Here is a 19634-nt window from a genome sequence, read left to right as displayed (position 1 = left end):
CTTACCTACAAAATATCTACTGGGTTTCTATCACTCCTGCTGGCTCATGCTGATGCACTGACTTCAAACTAGTAGAAAATTATTTTCATGTGTTATGTCATTTAAATTTTGATGCTATAAGTATTTTTTCTTCTTATTTGATAAAGTTCTGTCCACAGCATTAAATTTTTGTTGTGGTATTATTTTAATTTATAAGCCATATTTTCTACTTCTTATTATCTGCGTAGAAATTTGTAAGTCAATTTTAATTTTAATTTAACCCAAATAACACAATGCGCAAATCTACAGTTATTAATGGTATAAATAGATGAGCGGCAGCTGGATTTCCAATGCAGTTACGCAATTATGGAGATAAATTACTGACTATCACGTTTATTAGAGCGCCGAGTTCATGGGAATATGCGAATGCATAAATAGATGTGTTTCGTAGCCATAGTCGTTACTTATAGTATAGTTATATACGTGTTCTATACGCTATCGTGAATATTGTAGTAAATGATGATGATACGTGTATAATCTGACGGTCCCAACGAAAGAAAAGAAAAGAAAGAAAGAAAACATTTATTCGTGACATTAAAAAAGACAGCAACAATAATAAAAATAAAATAAAAAATTGTTACGTATGCATCAACCAACGGAACCAACGGAAGACCGCGCCGACATTTCGTAACTATTTGTTTCTATACGAGTACTACTGTCTACGTTGTTTGTAATAGTAAATCTACCGACCGGACGGCCAAGTGGTTAGAGAATCTGACTACGAAGCTTGTGGTCCCGGGTTTGATTCCCGGCCGGAGCAGATATTTTTATGTATAATACGAATATTTTTTCTTGGGTCTTGGATGTTCAAATATGTATTTAAGTATATTTTTGTTTGTCTGTATAAGTTATCCGTTGCCTAGTATCCATAGTACAAGCTTTGCTTAGTTTGGCGGGACTAGGTCAATTGGTGTCAAGTTTAGTGTCCCATGATATTTTTTTATTAATCTTATAATGCCAGGAATAACTGTTTTCTTTATTTATTTATTTTGTTTCGTTCGTGGCCCATTATCCTCTTAAGTATTTTTTATGTCACCTATGGTAATTTCGATATATTTAGTAGAGTAACTCGAGCATTTGCTCTTGAAAATCTGATGATGAAGACCACATTTGACCAACGACGATTTGAGCGACTACAAGTACAGTCAAGTGTAAAAATATGAACTTATTCAAAGTTTCAAAAATAAGTACCACATACTCTTATTCCGACGCAATAAGGCCTTATTGCATACTACGGCCGTAGTAACATATTTTTGAGTGGTTCGAATAGATACTTATTTTTGCATTTGACTGTACCTCTGGGGTTGAATTTCAATTATTTTAACACAGTTGCTAAGCAATTTAAGCTCATCGTAATGCATATGGTGAACTGGAACGGGTGACGAAGCACCGATACTCCTCAATAATGAACGTCTCTGCATCGGAAAAAGCAATTTTTCGTAAAAGGTGATGAGCAGTTGACATTAAACTATTGTACCTTAGATCTTTTACACCAATAAGCGTGAAAAAAAAAATGATAGCAAAAAATTTAACCAGCTACAAAAAACCATGAAAATCATTTTCCACCAGTCTGAAGTCGGTGCCTCAGCACAAGCCAGCAGGAGTAATTGAAGCCCAATATACGCGTATAGTATTGTAGGTGAGGTAAACGACTATAGGTCCACTCCTGCTAGCTCGTGCTGAGGCACCGACTTCAGACTGGTAGAAAATTATTTTCATGGTTTTTTGTAGTCGGTTCAATTTTTTTCATAGCTTCCAGTCGATTACTATACACACACCAATGAAGGATTTTAATCAACTTAGAGAAATCAATTCCGTTACAGACTTAGTTGGGAAAATAATGGTTTTACGGCTGTTTTAATGATTTACGGTAAGTACATTAACAAAACCGCCCAACGCCCAAGTAAGTTCTTCACTCTACCCGTGATCATGATTCAAATATCGGGAGCTCATTAAAGGTCACACATAAAATTCTACATCCGTAACAAATTTATGTTCTAGTAGGTAGCATGTAGTTTAAAACTTTTTTGATCCCACAGAACCATACATTAATTCGGGATAAAAAGTAGCCTATGTTAATCCAGAGTACGAGTATATTACCTGTATGCCAAATTTCATACCGATAATATTTACCGTACACAAAGTATGCGGTCACTGGTCTAAACTATACAAACTAAATACTGCACTTCCAGCTAAACAAGAATCGCTCTAGGAGGATGCCGGCTGTTATGAGTCGCGAACAGCTACCGGTGGTCCAGAACCATTTAACTTTGAGGTCCGTCCGTTAGATTGTTGGCGGTTCAATGTATATGTTGCATCTGTGGCATCGCTGAAGCACGGCTTTTTATCGAATATCAGTATTCTACATATACGTATTAATAAACTGAGCCGTCTGTCGAAGTTAAAGGAAATCAAGAAAAACACTGTGTAGTTATGTTGTATAAGTGAGTAATCTGGCCAGTGTCTTGTATTAACTTAGTGAACTGTTGATGTTATGTCCCTACACAACACCAACAGTTCACTAAATATCCCTATAATATATGTAATACTAAAATTAAGGTGTAAATTGTTGCTTATTTTGCCATCTTTTAACAAAAGGGGGACGCAATTTATTAAATCATGCACGAGAAAATATCGTTCTAAAATGGTGAATATCTGCTGAATTGCCACTTTAATTCAATTACATGACTAGACTACATTCAAATTGCAATAAGGAAACACATATCAAAGGTAACTTTATTTTTCAGGATGACCGTATTTTTCTGGTTTAATACATCACGAGTGCGATTTGACGCTCGGAACACTATTTCCATGTAAATGATTGGATTAAAAATCACATCTTTTCTCGTCAAAGTTTGGTAAAGTTGCTTCCCTTAATACCGACACTAGCTCACTCACCCGTTGCCTGAATGTTTGACAAGGAATTATATCAAAAGTTTCGATCTGAGCTCAAGGGGTATGATAAAGATAGCAAACGACCCCCATGCGACCGTGTAAGGAAAATTTAAATATATTACTCTTACATGGCATGTGCTTCTGATTTATTTAAATTGCTAAAAGGTTTTACATAGATATGCTCGCGACATCGTCTCAGTACAGTTTTTCCGACTCGCACGTGGCCAATGTGTCAGTATATCGCGGCCTTATTGCCATGGTTGGTCATAACGCTGACAGATGGCGCGGGTAAATCAACCGGGCAACGTAACGGCGCTAATCTATCCGCGGAATTAAGTCGCACGTGCGTTGTTTACCGCGAGGCGAAGGGCAGAGGGCATCGCACTTAACGCGGGATTATGTGTAATTCGTACGTCATTCGGCGGGTAAACGAAAACGGTTAGAACATGGAGTTTTCAGAATGAATTGGTCAAAATCGCAAAAACATGCATGGCATGTCGTTTCGCCATGTCCATCTGTTCTGTTCGTGCATATTATTATGTCTGGCATAGCTTATGGACTATTTTTGTGTTAAAAAAACTTTAATTTAGCATGGGAATGCGTAACAATAATGACAATAAAATGGTAAAATAAAATTGGAAACATATACATTTTTGCTTGGGCACCTCCGCTACAATAGTTGAGATGAAATTTTATTACTCATTCATCACATTGTATGAAAGAAAGAAATCATTTATTCGTGACAGCCTTCGAAATAAGAAAAATAAATTAAAGTTTATCCATGTCATGAAATGGTCCCAAATCAGCTAAAACTAAAATAAGATTATATATATATATATATTTATGAATGGAAATCATCGGCTATATATTGATAACAGTTAGTTTAATTTTCATTAATGTTAAAAACCGGGGGACCCGCCACCCGCCTTCCTCCTTCCCCTCAGTTTTTGGGTAGTTATCTGAAAAAGACACGAGGTAATGAGGGCTATCGTTTTTTGTCTCACTAGATGGCGCACTGTTGCGTGAGGTTTTTAAGTATGGCTTTCAAAGTCTGTTATTACAGGCGTGAAAACAAAGTTTAGATTAAAATCATATTTAATGCACCTTAAAACCGTACCATAAAAATATCGAGCATGCTAGTGTTGCGTAGTCCCCGTTTTGTTCGGAAAAAAGGGAGGACAAAGGTTTTCGAAAGACAAAACTGTCTCAAAACACAGACATTCATTGCCCTGGAACGCATATTTTCCATAATTAATTTCAGATATTGCAAAATATTCACAATTTTTTTTTAATTATAAATAAACCCGCGTAGATCACCCAAAAACTATGAGATTTGACATTTCGGAGACCTCACGCTACACTAGCGCCTCTAGTGGCGAATTCATACGCGATAGCCCTCATTAACAGCCTGCACTTTTATAAGTGTATTAAAAACACTCCCACATATTAACGGAAAGTGTTTGACATTCAAAAACATCAAACAGAACAAAGGCTCTACAATATTACAGATTTAAAGAAAACGTAATATTCATATACTTCTGACACTCTATTTTTCTAATGGAGATTAAAATTCACTCCACGGACTGAGTTAAAGCTCAATGTTGTTTTTCTTCGCGAGCCATTATTTATTTCGTACTTAAAATATGCCTTTTTTTACACACATTTATCTCTAAATAAAAGGCTCTTTGCTAAGCTACTTCAAATATTACAGAAAGAAAATGTGTATGTAGAGCTCAACCAGCCAAGTATTAAAGGTAATGGTAAAATCCATTCTTTATAGCGCGGAGGAAAATATTTTTAGGCTTTTTTGCATTTTTGAATGGAACTAATAATACATAAAAACCTACCTTTAAAAACATTCCTTCAAAAAATGTCTCTACACTAACGAAGCAGTTGAAAGGTCCAGAAATGAAAGTACATAACTGTTTCAAACATTCTTACGTGAACGCAACATAGTAGCTTCAAATAAAGAATTCCGAAATACTGCAACTAAAATACTGCACCAGACGAATAAATAACCCGCTACCGATATTTTTATTAAAGATTGGGTGTTATATTGTTCTTTTTCTTTTTTTATTTACATCTACTGGCACGACGAGTAGGTTTTTTAAAGTAACTGAATAAATATACTTACTCAGCTGCACAAAATTTGGCCCACTCTACATACAAAATTACCTATTATTGCATACATTTGGGGACCAGATTTTTTACCGCTCAGTATGTTTTTGAGCCGGGATGCACGACGTGCGATTTGGTCTGAACTCTGAACTACCAGAAATCAAAATCCACAAAGGCCACAGAGGCTTTTTTATATTATTTTTAAAGTCATTTCCGAATGATAATCGCTACCAAGAAGAATACATAGTAAGAAAAACCGGCCAAGAGCGTGTCGGACACGCCCGAAATAGGGTTCCGTAGCCATTACGAAAAAATTAAGTAATATTTTTTAAAGAATTTCGTATTTTGTACGGAATATTCCATGTTTAGGTATATTTTATACCTTAGGCAGCTATTTACTCTTAAACTACTAATAATTTACCGGCGGATAGTTAACGATCTTCTCGGTACACCCTCATTTAAATAATTTTGTTATAAGTTTACTTTTAATTCCAAATTTTTTTATCCTTTTTTACCTTCTGTTTATTAAATTTAGTGCCGAATAAATAATAAGGTGAATGGTGTATCCTGTTCCACCGTGATACAGTTTTTACTAGTACGGGGAGCAGAAAACGCTTACTCACAAACATTGCAAGTAATCGTAAGTACTGAATCTTTTCAAACGGAAAAAGACCAACTTTGTTAGCCATGTATATATAGGGGTCGAACAACTTTTTCTTATCAATTTTTGTTGTAGTTATGTTCTCCTGAGTCATTCTTTAAACCCTAAGAAGGTACATATAAAAATTAAAATTAAAATTTGCCAAACATGCATTTTTCTGGTGGTTTTAAGCCCCTTCTATAATTTGTCATCTAATAAGCATGTTAGTATAATATGACACAACTTTTCTTCTATTAAACTACATGTAATATTTGCAGCATTTAATTTAGTAGTAAGTCCAAATGTTAGTAGTGAGTAAGCAGTGCAACCATTGTTGATTTAAATAAAGATATTTTCATTTTCATTTTAATTTTCATTTTCAATTCTCAAGAAAACGTTATAGTTTTCCTTGTAAGTTTCATATACTGACTACCATCCTGAATTTTTTCAAACTTTTCCACCCTCCGGTTTAGATTTTAGAGGGGGAGGGGACGCTCGATTTTAATGAAAATTTGCACTTGGAAGTTGAATATTTTGCAAACATATCACTGAATCGAAAAATCGTTTTAGCAGCCCCTAATGGTTTTAAAAGACCTATCCAACGATACTCCACACTACAAGGTTGGATGAGAAAAAAAAACCACCCCCACTTTACGTCTATGGGAGGTACTCTAAAAAAAAATTATTTTGAATTTTTTTATTGTACTATTTTGTCGGCATACTTTACATATATATTCGTGCAAAATAACAGTTTCTAGCATTGATAGTCCCTGAGAAAAGCCGCAGACGGACAGGCAGACAGACAGACAGACATGGCGAAACTATAAGGGTTCCATTTTTGCCATTTTGGCTACGGAACCCTAAAAATGGCAGTAGGTACTAAAAGCAAATTGCAATATCTACCATTTTTTATGGTCATGGTCGTTATTATAAATAACTTGTATCAACTCTGGTGTAATGACTTCAGTGTTAAGTTCACGAGTATTCGCTTGAACTACCCTACTAATATTATGAACGCGAAAGTTACTATGTTTGGTATGGTAGCTGGACGTCTGAATTAACTCATAAGTTACTTTTTATCTCGATATTTGCACGGAATCCTTAGTATCCTTTCCAACTCAAGAGAACATAAGCATCAAGACCAGTGTTATGCCCATTTACCACCACGGACTCAGAGTTTAACTCAAATGAAGAATTTCATAGAAATAGTTCGGTGGAAATACTTCCATGCAGCCAATCGATGTGAATTAAACTGAGTCTGTGCGAGTTCGCTCCCCTTGCAGTGGAAGTTGAGCATTAGATCCTTTTTAAGCAATTTCTGATATTTCTTTGATGTTTTATATGACAGATATTTGCTTCATTAAACAGAGACGCGTCACAAATATCAGTTACTTAAAAAATCGATAACTTATCCGAGCTAGTAAGACACCCCAAAATCTTCCTCCGACATGATCATGATCAAACAAGATTAGTAATCGTTGTACGATTACTCAACAAGGCCCTTAAAAGGGAATATTACCGCAATGTTCTGCCGTCAGAGTGCAGCACCAGCACAAACCATAACATAATAGTACATTACTGCAGAGGCCGGAAAAGAAAGGCTTGCAGGCCGAGTATGTCGTAAGCCGGGCAGCTATACGAGGCTGGCATGTTCTTGCACGCCGAGGCTTGTATAGTGCTTTTCTCAAACATGCACTAAAATAAATAAAAACTCCTAGAAATCAATGTTTTATTCATAAGACAACTAAAATAGTACCAGATTCAAATTATAAATACCATCTATATAAGTGTTTATTTCATTCTAACATGAATTTTTAAAACGTTAAAAGAATCCCAAAAAATCTAATTGCTTTAAAACATGTAGATATATAATGGATTGCAAAAATTAAAAATCACGTATCACGTTTCTAAACGAAACTGAAAATGACAATGGCACTTACTTGCAAAATGGCTAAAGCCCAAGTCCACTCAATCAAAAAAAAGACCATGACACTTGTCAATTTTCCTGCCAAAACTTTTTTTTATAGTGTGCTGTTCGGCTTTTAGGGCCATATACACGAACTGCAGCCCATTTAATCAGCTACACTAATACTTTATTATGTAAATTAAATTGTAATTTGACGTAAAACGCGTCGGCAATATTTTTATATTTACATTATAGAATATTCATACTTAATCCTGTGAATTTATTCAGTAACTAATAAATGAAACATAGAAATTAAGATTATTAATTTCAAATCGTTGCCTTTATTGTGGATATTTTGACGTTTTGCATTGAAACAAAATACTGTTGTGATGCAGGCCTAGGCCTGCAACAGTATACTTTGAAGCCTGTTTTAAGGAACACAACATAAACATTACATAGCATGTTACAGAAAACAGTTTTTTTGAGTAGTTAGGTATCTTAAATGTCCGTAGGATGCCATAATATGAGAGAGAGAGAGAAACATTTATTTACACATATTCGATACACATAAAAATACATTAGATGGAACAAAAATAAAAATAACATCGAATAGTATAAAGTGGACCCCACTCAGCATAATGTTACAGCAAGCCGCAACGCTGTTTTTCAGTGGAACCCATTTAAAAACTAAAATATATAAAAACATACAACACACTATGACGACACGAACGCCAGCGGAAAGAAGTTCGCAAAGATACTATCAATCCGGAAATAATGGCAACACTCGATCAGTTTAACCATTTTCGAAACAGTTAAACCTCAACAAGTCAAAGCAGGATTGTAGTGTAATATTTACATTAATTTCAATAATAATGATATTGTGATGCATTACAATAACTCTCGATAGACTATAAAAACAGTGCAAAAATAAAATAAACATTCCTGATTAAAGACTGGGTGGGAACACAGCCCGGCCCATCGCAAACCCGTTCACGATAAGTGAAGGTACCGTCATTCATTGCAAAAACAATTCTAAGAAAAAACATTAACGAATATCATAGTCTTTCTCGAATGCGCTCAATGTGCTCAGTGACTGATAGTGTTACCTCAGTCAGATGGATCATAATTGAAGCAAGGTAAGTAGAAATATATGCCAAATCTATATTGTGGGTCTCGGTCCCGATCCATACCGTCGTATGTCCTAAAGTCAAGTGCCATACCTATTTTGTCCTAAACGCTTTTGACATATCGTTCATTAGTCATAAAGATTATAAGCCATAATGTTTCTTATATCCTGAAAGTCATAAGCCATAATATTACATTACCTAATGCTCAAAATACTTAATTAATTTAGCCATAATATAACATGACCTAATGCCAAAATACCTAATTACTTTAGCCATAATATAACATGACCTAATGCCAAAATACCTAATTTGTTCTGTACTAATATTATAACACATAACATCTTATGTCCTAATGTAATGTTCGTCCTAATCATCATTTGCCATAACGCTTTTTTCTCTGAAACCGTATTTTTTTCAGGATTGTTATAAAATAAACCTATCCTAACCTATACATTTCTACAGAATGACCTCTTCAAAATTTCTGAAATATTTACGGTTTCAGAAAAAATAACCATTATGGCAAATGATGATTAGGACAAACATTACATTAGGACATACGATGTTATGGATCGCAAATGGCACTTTAACTGCGTCCCCCCAACGGAAACGAACTGCTACCAGAAAAGTAGGTTAGGTTAGGTTAGAACTGCGTCCCCAACGGAAGCAAACTGCTCCCAGAAAAGTAGGTTAGGTTAGGTTAAAACTGCGTCCCCAACAGAAACGAACTGCTACCAGAAAAGTAGGTTAGGTTAGGTTATAACTGCGTTCCCAATGCAAGCAAACTGCTACCAGAAAAGTCTATTTCATGACAAGTAGTGTTTAGGGCAAACGTCGTTATGGCAAGAGATCATTATGACCAAAGTTATTAGGAAAAATACAATTAGGACAAAAGACATTAGGGATTCCAATATAGACCCATGATTATTGCATTCACTATTAGGATATATAACTATTAGGACATATGAACATTAGTACTACAGACTATAGTGCACATAAGTATTAGGACAAACAATACTAGGGTAAAAAAAGTTATGGCACTTACATTAGGGAATACGTTGTTATGGCAAAAGATCATTATGACCAAAGTTATTAGGGAACATACAATTAGGACAAAAGATATTAAGGGATTCCAATATAGACCCCTAAATTGTATATATATCACATTATTTCAATATTTTTTTTGGAAATATAGCTCTATCGTTACTGTCGATGTAAATATCATGTTCTTTTGTTACTAATAAATAATGTGATGATTTCTACAGGTACTCTTTGGTCATGCATGATCTGACAAGGCGACATAATATAAAGAGAACTGACGTTGTCATGGCGGTTTGCGCTAGTGTCACCCTCTGCGCAGAGCTTTGCCTAATATTATCCCTCTTTCGAATAACCCAAATAACCTAACCTTACCAACTTAGAAAAGTTAAAACACTCCCGATACTGTCATTACAAAGTTTAATGTCTCAAAAAACCGGACACGCCCAAGGGGAGACGCTTAATTTTAATGAAAATTTGTGCTGTAAAATTTGGAAAATTTGTGTTGAATATTTCGGAAACAGATCACTGAATCGAAAAATTGCCTTGGACAATAGTTTTAAAAAACTTATCCAAAGATACCCCACGCTGTAGGGTTAGTCGAGACAAAAAATCACCCCCACTTTACGTTTATGCTTTTTTATTGCTTTGTCGACGTGAGTGATATGTATATTCATGCCAAATTACAGCTTTATAGTACTAACGGTGTCTGAGCTTAGTCGCGGACAGATAGACAGACAGACGGACGGACAGACATGGCGAAACTATAAGGGTTTCTAGTTGACTACGGAACCCTACAAACGTCCAACCCGATTTTAATGAAACACAACTTAAAGCTACGTCAGACAGGCAGGGATTGGTGTCAAACTAACAACACCCCTCTTTTTAATTCGGGGTTTAACCCGACTTAACTATAATATAGTTAGTTACAACTATTATTTCTAACTACGTTTTATAATAAAAAAAAGGTTAGAGAGTTATCATAACGTTAATAATATTTACCATCTTGCACTACCCTTTTCTTGTAACTGCTAAGCACGTGGTATTGATTTGCCAGCAGATGTTGAAAAATTTCCTTTTCACCTCAGCAGCTCAAACAGGCAGGTTTTGCTATGAAAAATCAGTGAGCAAAATCGCATTTTGCTCACTCCGTGAGACAAAGTAGTTTTTAATTATTATTTTTAAATGCTGAGGACAGTGCTGGGTCCACTCACTGAATGCCAAATAATTGAACTTGACTTTGATCTGTCACTTTCACTTCAATATGAAAAAAGCGAGAGTTAGTATCAAATCGATACTAAGTTCGATTTTCAAATTCTGTAGCCCTAAAAAGAAACAAACAAACGTTCGGATATAAATATAACCGCAAAATTACAAAACGTCTGTTATATTAAATAGGTATATAGAGCATTATTAGAGGGATTTTTTAGTATAGCACTTATTGCTCGAAGCTTGTACGGTGCTATTCTCAAATATAAACTAAAAACTACAAAGTTAAATTAGCAAACAAAACGAGCATAAATGAACGAATATCCCGCTCAATTTTACTTTTTTCTTAGTTTTTTTTTTACTTTTTAATTAAGCAAGAAGCATTATACCAACCTAATAAAAAATAATGTGTTGACCTTTAGCATTAAAATAATATAATATGTCAAAAATGAATTAATTATAATAAGGACAAATTAAAAAACAAAAACACGAGGTAAAATTTAAAAAAACAGTGAATTATATGACAGCGAAATATTTCCGAAATGTTACAATTTTCCCACTCTTTTAATAAAGTATGCAACCTCGTTTTACGAAAGCCGCTGCTCTTGTTTTTTTTTAATAAATTCGTTCCGTATACTGCCTATCTCTTAAAGTTGGATCAAATATTTGTCAAATTGAATGAATTTGAAAGTAATCTATTTATATTCATGTTTCAAACAATATAAATCCTAATAAAATCATATTTAAAGGTTTATTTTTATACTGGATACTTTTTCGTTCCATATTCAAAACCTGTCTACTTACCGGAGACTTTTGATCGTTGTCTGGCATTCTTAAGTGACTTTTTAAAGATGTAATGGCGACTGTATGAATCATTTTCGAGAAAAAGTTTTAAATATGATTAAGTAAGTAGGTACTATATTTATTTCTAAACAGTCGAATTATATTTTAAAGTTTTTGATATTTTTTGTCTTCTAAATATATGTGGTTTTGTTTTAACCTTTAATTTAAATGTTCTCGCTGCTTAGGTGAAAAGTTGTATGTGTCACACGAGACCAAAGTTTTTTTGCATCTCGTGTGTTTGAAATCAACACTCGCACTAAAAAACGACTTTGCTCTCTTGTTGCACAAATAACTATTTACCATTGTTCGATCCATATTTTAACATATTTTGAATTTGGTTAGCACAAGTAAGTAAAAGGCGAATTGCTAAACTAAAGCATAAAGGGTGACTATTGGCTTATTACAATTTTTCAAGTCAAAAAATGTCCTATAGGAGTTGATAAGTAAATAAGTCAATCGAAATTATTTGTTTTATGTATTAAAAGATGAAGGATAAAATGCTGCGTTTATTGCTCCTAACAATAAACCTTGTTTCCGGTTCTTAGTCTCGATCCTATTCTGAATGTCCGTGAATTTCAATCCAATTGATTTGAAAAAGGTATATAGGGGCAACCCTAGCCGGAGTGACGGGTATTAGTCGTGCGGGAAGTTTCTTTTCCATTACACCCATACCGGTTCCATAATTTCCTCATAAAGTATTGGTGATGCAAGAAGAATTATCGAGGGTTGTTTATCGTAAACTCCGAATGAAAATTACATTCTGATCACGCAAAGTGCGAAATAGCTTCGCTCCATCGGCATGAATCAATTTATTAACTGATTTCCCTCCTTCTTTTGCATATTTCATCCTGACACATTCCTGACAATTCTTGAGATGTTCCTTTTCAAACTGGAGAAGTTGAGCGAGTCGAGTGACAAGACGAAAAACTAAGCAAGTCAATAATATTATAGAATTTAATCTGTACTAAATATGTAAAACTAAGTATATACGAAAAGTACGAAAGTTTGTATGTATATGTCGAGCGTGTATGTATGTGTGTGTGTGTGTGTGTGTGTGTGTGTGTGTGTGTGTGTGTGTGTGTTACCCTTTGACTCTAAAACGGCTAGACGGACTTGACATGTAGCTATGCATTGGGTCTCTTGAATAATACATAGGCTACTTTTTATTATCTCGATATTCCCACTGGATGGCATGTAAAGTTGACAAATTACATTTTTCACTAGTCTTCTTAATGTTACTTAGGTGATAAAATGGAAAACTTAGGAAGACAGCATTAAAACGCACTTTCAACTGTATTTTATGTTCAATAAAAAATAAAGAATATTCTGTTACTTATAGACTTATAACAAAAGGAACTTCGTTCCAACAAGTTTTCCCACGAAACCCCTTGCCTTTCTTTACAAGCTTATACTTAGTAGTAAACTTACTTTAACTTAAGTTTATGGCGTGTACGTGTATGCATTTTTGAGTTTACCATTTACTTTAATAACTTGATGAGTCTGAAGAGAATATTACCTAGTAATAATAATTTAAGTAATTTTTTGTTCCTAGGTATTATGGTAAGAATTTGAACCAGCGCCAACTGGAAAAGGACGTAACATTTCGGGCTGCTCTGCATTTTATTTTTTCACCATGGCTGTTGAAATATATTCATGATTTACAATTTTGTCAACTTGTTTTTTTCTCATAAGTTCCTCATTTTTTTGAAATATAGAATAAAGATTATATCAATTTAATTCTTTGAAATCTTCTCTAGATATTATTAACTGTGAAACTCTTGTAATTGTGTCTGACACAAAAAAGTTTATTTACTAAAAGTAGCACAGTTTAACATCTCTAAATCCATGTAAAAAAAAGCCTTTACGGTGTCCCAGCTGGGCAAAGGCCTCGCCTTTCTCCTTCCACACATATACATTCTATCCAACCGTAGTAGTAAATAAAAATAAATCCACCGAATACCCTGTATGCACATAGATAGTGCGTGTATACATAGTACACTGTTCTGGGTCAAGCGAATCGGCTGGCTCAGTATTAAATTGATATACAATCTTGGAAGTGCTAATCGATGCTATAAATCGCCTGGGATCAGAGGTCTTGAAACCGCTTCACACTGGATGCAGACGAGTAAACCGTGGCGTAGCGGCACGTTTTGGCAACTAAATTTTCGTGTTTTATAGGATTATTTTTGACGATTTTATTTTTACTTCTTTCTTTTCTTCCCTACGCCTATTATCCACCCTGCATTTTGTATCTGTGTAAAATTATGGTACTAATTTGTGGTGTGCAATGAAGAATGTTTGTATTGTATGTTTTCCTTCGTCGAAAAGGACATGCTGGATGAAGTGGACCAAGGCTTACAAATTAAAAAAAAAAATCAGGTACTCGTATAAGTCCAGAGGCCGTATTGCCTAAGTATCTGGCGCTCGCGATTGCAATCAAATGACAGTTTTTGTATGCGAAATCAGTCATTTGATTGCGATCGCGAGCGTCAGAAACGTCAGACAATACGGCCTCTGATTCAAATTTAAATAGGTACCATAGGCCAAACTTCGTGACTACCAGGGCTTTTTTTATGAAATAAGTAATTTTCATGTATTAAGTTTTTATTTAATTTTACTGGTACTGCTATTATTACGCTGTAGAGAGTTCCTTACCTCTTACCGTTTTAAAAGGGTGGAAAGCGATAATGTCATCTAATCGCGCGTATTGCTTACCTTGACAATTTCCTTTATAACCCTGTTATACAGAAAACAGGTTACAATACTTGTATTGTATTAAAAATCCTGCAATTTTACACATACATAAAGCATAACAGTTTGGTATTTAATCTGTATTAGGACCAATGATTTTCTTACGCATGGGTCTTGTTTTGTTGTTGTAATTAATGGGATCGGCTCCCACTCAAACCCCGGGGCCTCGGGGACCTCCCGCGAGTTCGGGCTACATATCAGTCTTGATTAAAATGTTAATGTGTAACCAAAGTCACACATTTTCAAATTCCCAAAATCAATCAAGTGTTTAACAACAATAAGATATTGTAATTAACAGTGCCACTAATTACTACAGTGATGATTTCATTAATGGCTAGCATAAAACCGAAATCAAAAAATTCCAACCATATTAACTCTTGAACTAGTGATAGTCGTCGTCGCCCGGTTAGGACGATATTTGTATGAAAAATGTGAATTTTTGTTCTTAATATATTTAAGAGGGTTTATTTATTCGTTACTTTGTACCCCTAATTCAAGCTGTGCTTACTTTGGGACTGCATCAATTGGTGTGAATTGGTCCTATGATGTTTATTTTTAAAGCTTTTAAAAGCTCCGAGGCAAGGCAGGGCGAGGCGTAAATGGCGAGATAACCTGAACGCGGAACTAAGCGAGTGGCAGGATGTAGCTCTGGGTGGCTCTGGATATAGGGAGATGTAGAGTTCAAGAGGGGAGGCCATTGCCCAGCAGATGGACGTAGTTATATTAGTATATAGGATAAGAAATAAAGAAATAAAATATAAGTTCACAAATATAAAACGAAAACTTAAAATATATGTATATAGTTACATACATAAGTCCTAGAAACTTTAACATTTAAGACCTCTCCTTATTTTTTTGTAAACTTGATTAACTTTTACACAAATAGGTTCGTCAATATCAGTTCTAGTTCTACTAGAACAAACTCACTTAGTTTGTGTGCCATAAAACGTTACCTCTCCTTTCGCCGTACTCGTATAAAAGCACTCCAAGCGGCCATGTTTACCACCACGGTAATGTTTATTGATAGCACATTAGCGCTTAGCCGAGCCTGGGCCACTTGCTTGTAGGTGCCTGCTTCACTAGTTGTTCTGCTGACCGCTTTGACCTACTTAACACGTTCTACCTGTAGTTACTAAATGCTCAAATTATGGAGACAGGTTGCACTGCATTTTACAAACTTTTGCTCGATCGGTTTGATACCTGACAATTCTATACTCGAAGCAACTAACAGTATAAATTTATAGAGGAGTTGCTCAGAGAAGAAAGTCGTCGAGTGACGAAGATTTGCGTAATCTTCTCTGCGCAGGGACTTGGTCTGCTCTTAACTAAACTCTTTTAAACAGACTTCGATGGAAAAGAACATTATAATGAAATAAGTCGTGTTACACTAGTACCTGGTACTGACTGCAAGGTGTTTAGAACTAACGATTTGGTTATTTCGGTTCCATCAGCGACGTAGCAAAAGCTACGGCGTAGAACTTGTAGCAGCTGCTACGAAACGTAGCCGTAACCCCGTAGCCGTAAAATAAATATTAATTCACAGTTTTATTAGGAAAACGTTACAGTTGTCCACGTTTTAAAGGCTTTTTAAAATCATACCTAAATCATGATCACAATAAGGCCGCCCATTTTCAGAGAGTTTAGTGGGCGGAGCAAAATATAAATTCAATTTGCGCTGCTAATGGACTAGAGAAACACAAGAAATTAATCACAGAGTATTCGGAACGAAGTCCAACGTTTATTAACGCCGTTTTATGAAAGAAATCCAATTAACGCTGGTCTCAATTTCAAACCGATGGGGTAGTAAGTACTTACCAGCAGTGTAAAAAATTAAAATTGAAACCCGAATCGTACACTCGCTTATCATCACAATGGAAGACAATAACCCCTTTTTACTTAAAAGGGTAACGCGTGATACGTTCGTCGTTCCTGATTAATGGCGGAACGGACGCCACTTAATGTCAAAAATAACGTTCCATTCGATTTGACGCGTAGCACATAACTTTTGTTATGGGTAATAATTGTCTGGTGCATTTTAATAAGGTGTCGGCGCGTGCAGTCTGGTTGCAGGGTTAGGGCGAGGTGAGGTGGGGGGGAGTGCACCTGGGCGGAGGCCACGTGCCCGGGCCGAGGCGACCCGGCTCAGTCGCCGACGAGTCGTCGCCGCGCACGCCCGCTCGCGCATCGGCTGCGTCAGCCACGACAGGTGGCGACGCCCGCCCTACCCGCCTGCGCCATCGTACGTCGCCGTCAAACTTTGGAACCTTACGCAGTGAGCTGATTATTCGCCGTACAAAGTTTAGTGCCGATTGAAGGATCTTTGGAAATGCTACGCTTTTAAAGAAACCATCGTTTCTGACCGAGACAACTGTGAGTATAACGGAATTAATTTGATCGAGTTCATTAGTTATTTATTATATTACCGGTAAATTGAGGCAACTATAGTTAAATGAAAAAGTAAATTAATAATAAGCTTGCGTTAGTTAGCTAGTGTATACAAGTTACATTGGTTTATTTATTGTAAGTTTATTTATGTATTAGCAAACGATGAATTTTCTTACAATCTTCACGGAATTAGATTACTTTTGTATTTCTAATACACTTCATAATAAATTCTACTGCTTAACTAATCATCTGCGGAGCATTATGTATAAAACAACGTAATAAAACAGCAAAATGAAAAATATCTCGAAATTCAACAGAAACTTGTTAAATCATTACCGGGCAGCCATGTCCTTTCTCCTACGCAAATACCTACCCTCGCAGTCGCTGGCCGTGCCGCCCAGCCAGCTGCTATGATGTTATTACAACCACAATAGTAGATAATAAACGGATTTTCTATCTCAAAAATAATCCAAACAACGTACAATAGATTGTAAGCTTTTGTAGTTTTATTGAATATTGGTCGATTGGTCGAAGTGTTTCCATGATCCCATGGCGTAGGTACATTAACATAAATCACTGCTTTCTTGACTTGCTCTAGCTTTCACATTATTTATTTATCCTCTCTCCAATATTTAAACAATAATCCTGTATTTGAGTACGTACCTAATAAAAATCAAGACCTATTCGGGTGAAAATGAATAATCACAAGGTAGATACAAACAAACTTAAATAAATGTACAATAAGTTTACTTTTTAATAAAATAATTTTATAAAATTAATTTTCAATACAAATTTATTGCTAACAGTATTTTTATTCCATTTTTATTAAATCTATAACATACGGACCTAATTTCAAATCAATATGCCGCTTATACGAGTATATTAAAATACCACAAACGGGACTTATCGCTACGCTAACACACACGAGTAATATTTACCTCGACGTAGTATATATTACTAGTGTGTTTTAGAGTGATAAGTCCCGTTTGTTGTATTTTGACTATGTGTGAAAATCACGAGTTTAAATGGTTATTTGTGTCACAAGGGAGCAAAATGGTGTATTTACGGCGAGGGCGTACATTGAATCCAGAATGAAGCGAAGCTGAGCGTAATGAGGGATTCAAGTGTTAACGCCCAAGATGAAAATAATTTTGCTTCCGAGTGACTCATACAACTTTTCACACCGAGCATTAAGAAACTTGAAAAAAAAAACTAAATATTATTAAAGAACAACCAGCATAGAAAATGGCGTGGCTATACAATTATCAAGTTCAAAAAATGGCATTTGTATTAAACACTTAGAAAAACCTTGAACAGAAAAGTTGCACTTTGCTCCCTCTCGTCAGGGAGGAAAAGTTACTTTTCTGAAGGAGAGGTGTGAAAACGTTATAATATGCAGCTTGAAAGAGGTTCAAAATTCAATTACATGATTCGAAGCGCTAGCAAAATATGAACATTCAAGGTGAAGCTATGCCTACTATTTAATATGTATGCTCTTTATATTTTTATCGGAAATATTTCAGCAGATGTTTGGCTTAGCTCTTGCTTAGCTTGACAGAACACCTGATTGAATTACGGAAGTATTTGTCAACTTTACAAGGTGCTAATTAAATAACTGAAAAGCTCAGACCCCCCAACCCCTTAAAATATTTTTTCATTTTAAGTTAGCATTTATTTTAGACGGCCGGATGCGCAAGTGATTAGAGAACCTGAGTACGAAGCTTCAGGTCCTGGATTCGATTCCCGGCCAAAGCAGATATTTGAATGAATAATACGAATGTTTGTTCTCGGGTCTTGAATGTTTAATATTTATTTAAGTATGTATTTATCTGTATAAGTATGTTTATAAATCTGTTGCCTAGTACAAGCTTTGCTTAGTTTAGGACTAGGTCAATTTTGGTGTCAAGCGTCCCATGATATTTATTTATTTATTATTTATTTTCAATTACCTTCATTATTTTCAAAAATATTCGTACGTTTTGCTGAGTCACAAACTAATTGATTTCTAAATCTACACTAATAATTTGTATTTTGTCAGTTGCACTTTGACGTTTTTAGAAGAAAACCAAACTGACAGTAAAACAGCCAGTATTAATTATCTAAATAGTATGCAACCTCACTAAAACTTTTAATTGGCGAACATTGCATTCGTAAATTTTAGACTGGGCACTTTAAAAAAGGGATTTAAAAACACAAACACAACCTGATTTAAAAATAGTGTAATCGACTACTCTCGATTCTGAGCCAACTATTTTCTGGTTTTCAGTTATTTAATTAACATCTTGTATAACAAAAAAATCAACTTTTACAGGGTTGTTCACTCAAGCTTGCGCTATCATCTGCTAAGTTATTTCAAATAAATTTTAAGACAGTATATTACAAATTGAAATAAAATACATAATACAACAATTTTCGTGCAGTCGCTATTGCTACAATCTCAAAACAAATTATAGCGCTTACACTTTACCTTGTTCCCGAACAAACCTTTTCCCATGCCGATATTGCTCTTCTCTTTTGCATTTTTTTCATTTATTGTTCTGGATGAAAATGTTATCCTACTAATATTATAAATGCGAAAATTTGTGAGTGAGTGAGTGTGTATGTTTGCTACTCCTTCACGCTGAAACGGCTGGACGGGTTTGGATGAAATTTGGTATGTAGATAGCTGGACATCGGAATAAAACAT

General features: G+C 35.2%; 1 protein-coding gene across 2 annotated transcripts in view; it reads left to right on the top strand.

Annotated features, from left to right (window-relative positions):
- Positions 1-16696: 16696 nt before the first annotated feature.
- LOC141429022 (uncharacterized) overlaps positions 16697-19634 on the top strand; it is a 46878-nt gene continuing 43940 nt past the window's right edge. For both annotated transcript variants that reach the window (XM_074089160.1, XM_074089159.1), the window contains exon 1: positions 16697-16933. The gene's annotated coding sequence lies outside the window, so the exon portion shown is untranslated. The remainder of the gene's footprint in view (positions 16934-19634) is intronic.

This window comes from Choristoneura fumiferana, chromosome 6 (assembly GCF_025370935.1).
Source record: "Choristoneura fumiferana chromosome 6, NRCan_CFum_1, whole genome shotgun sequence".
Classification (NCBI taxonomy): Eukaryota; Metazoa; Arthropoda; class Insecta; order Lepidoptera; family Tortricidae; genus Choristoneura; species Choristoneura fumiferana.
This window is presented reverse-complemented; position numbering and strand designations above follow the sequence as displayed.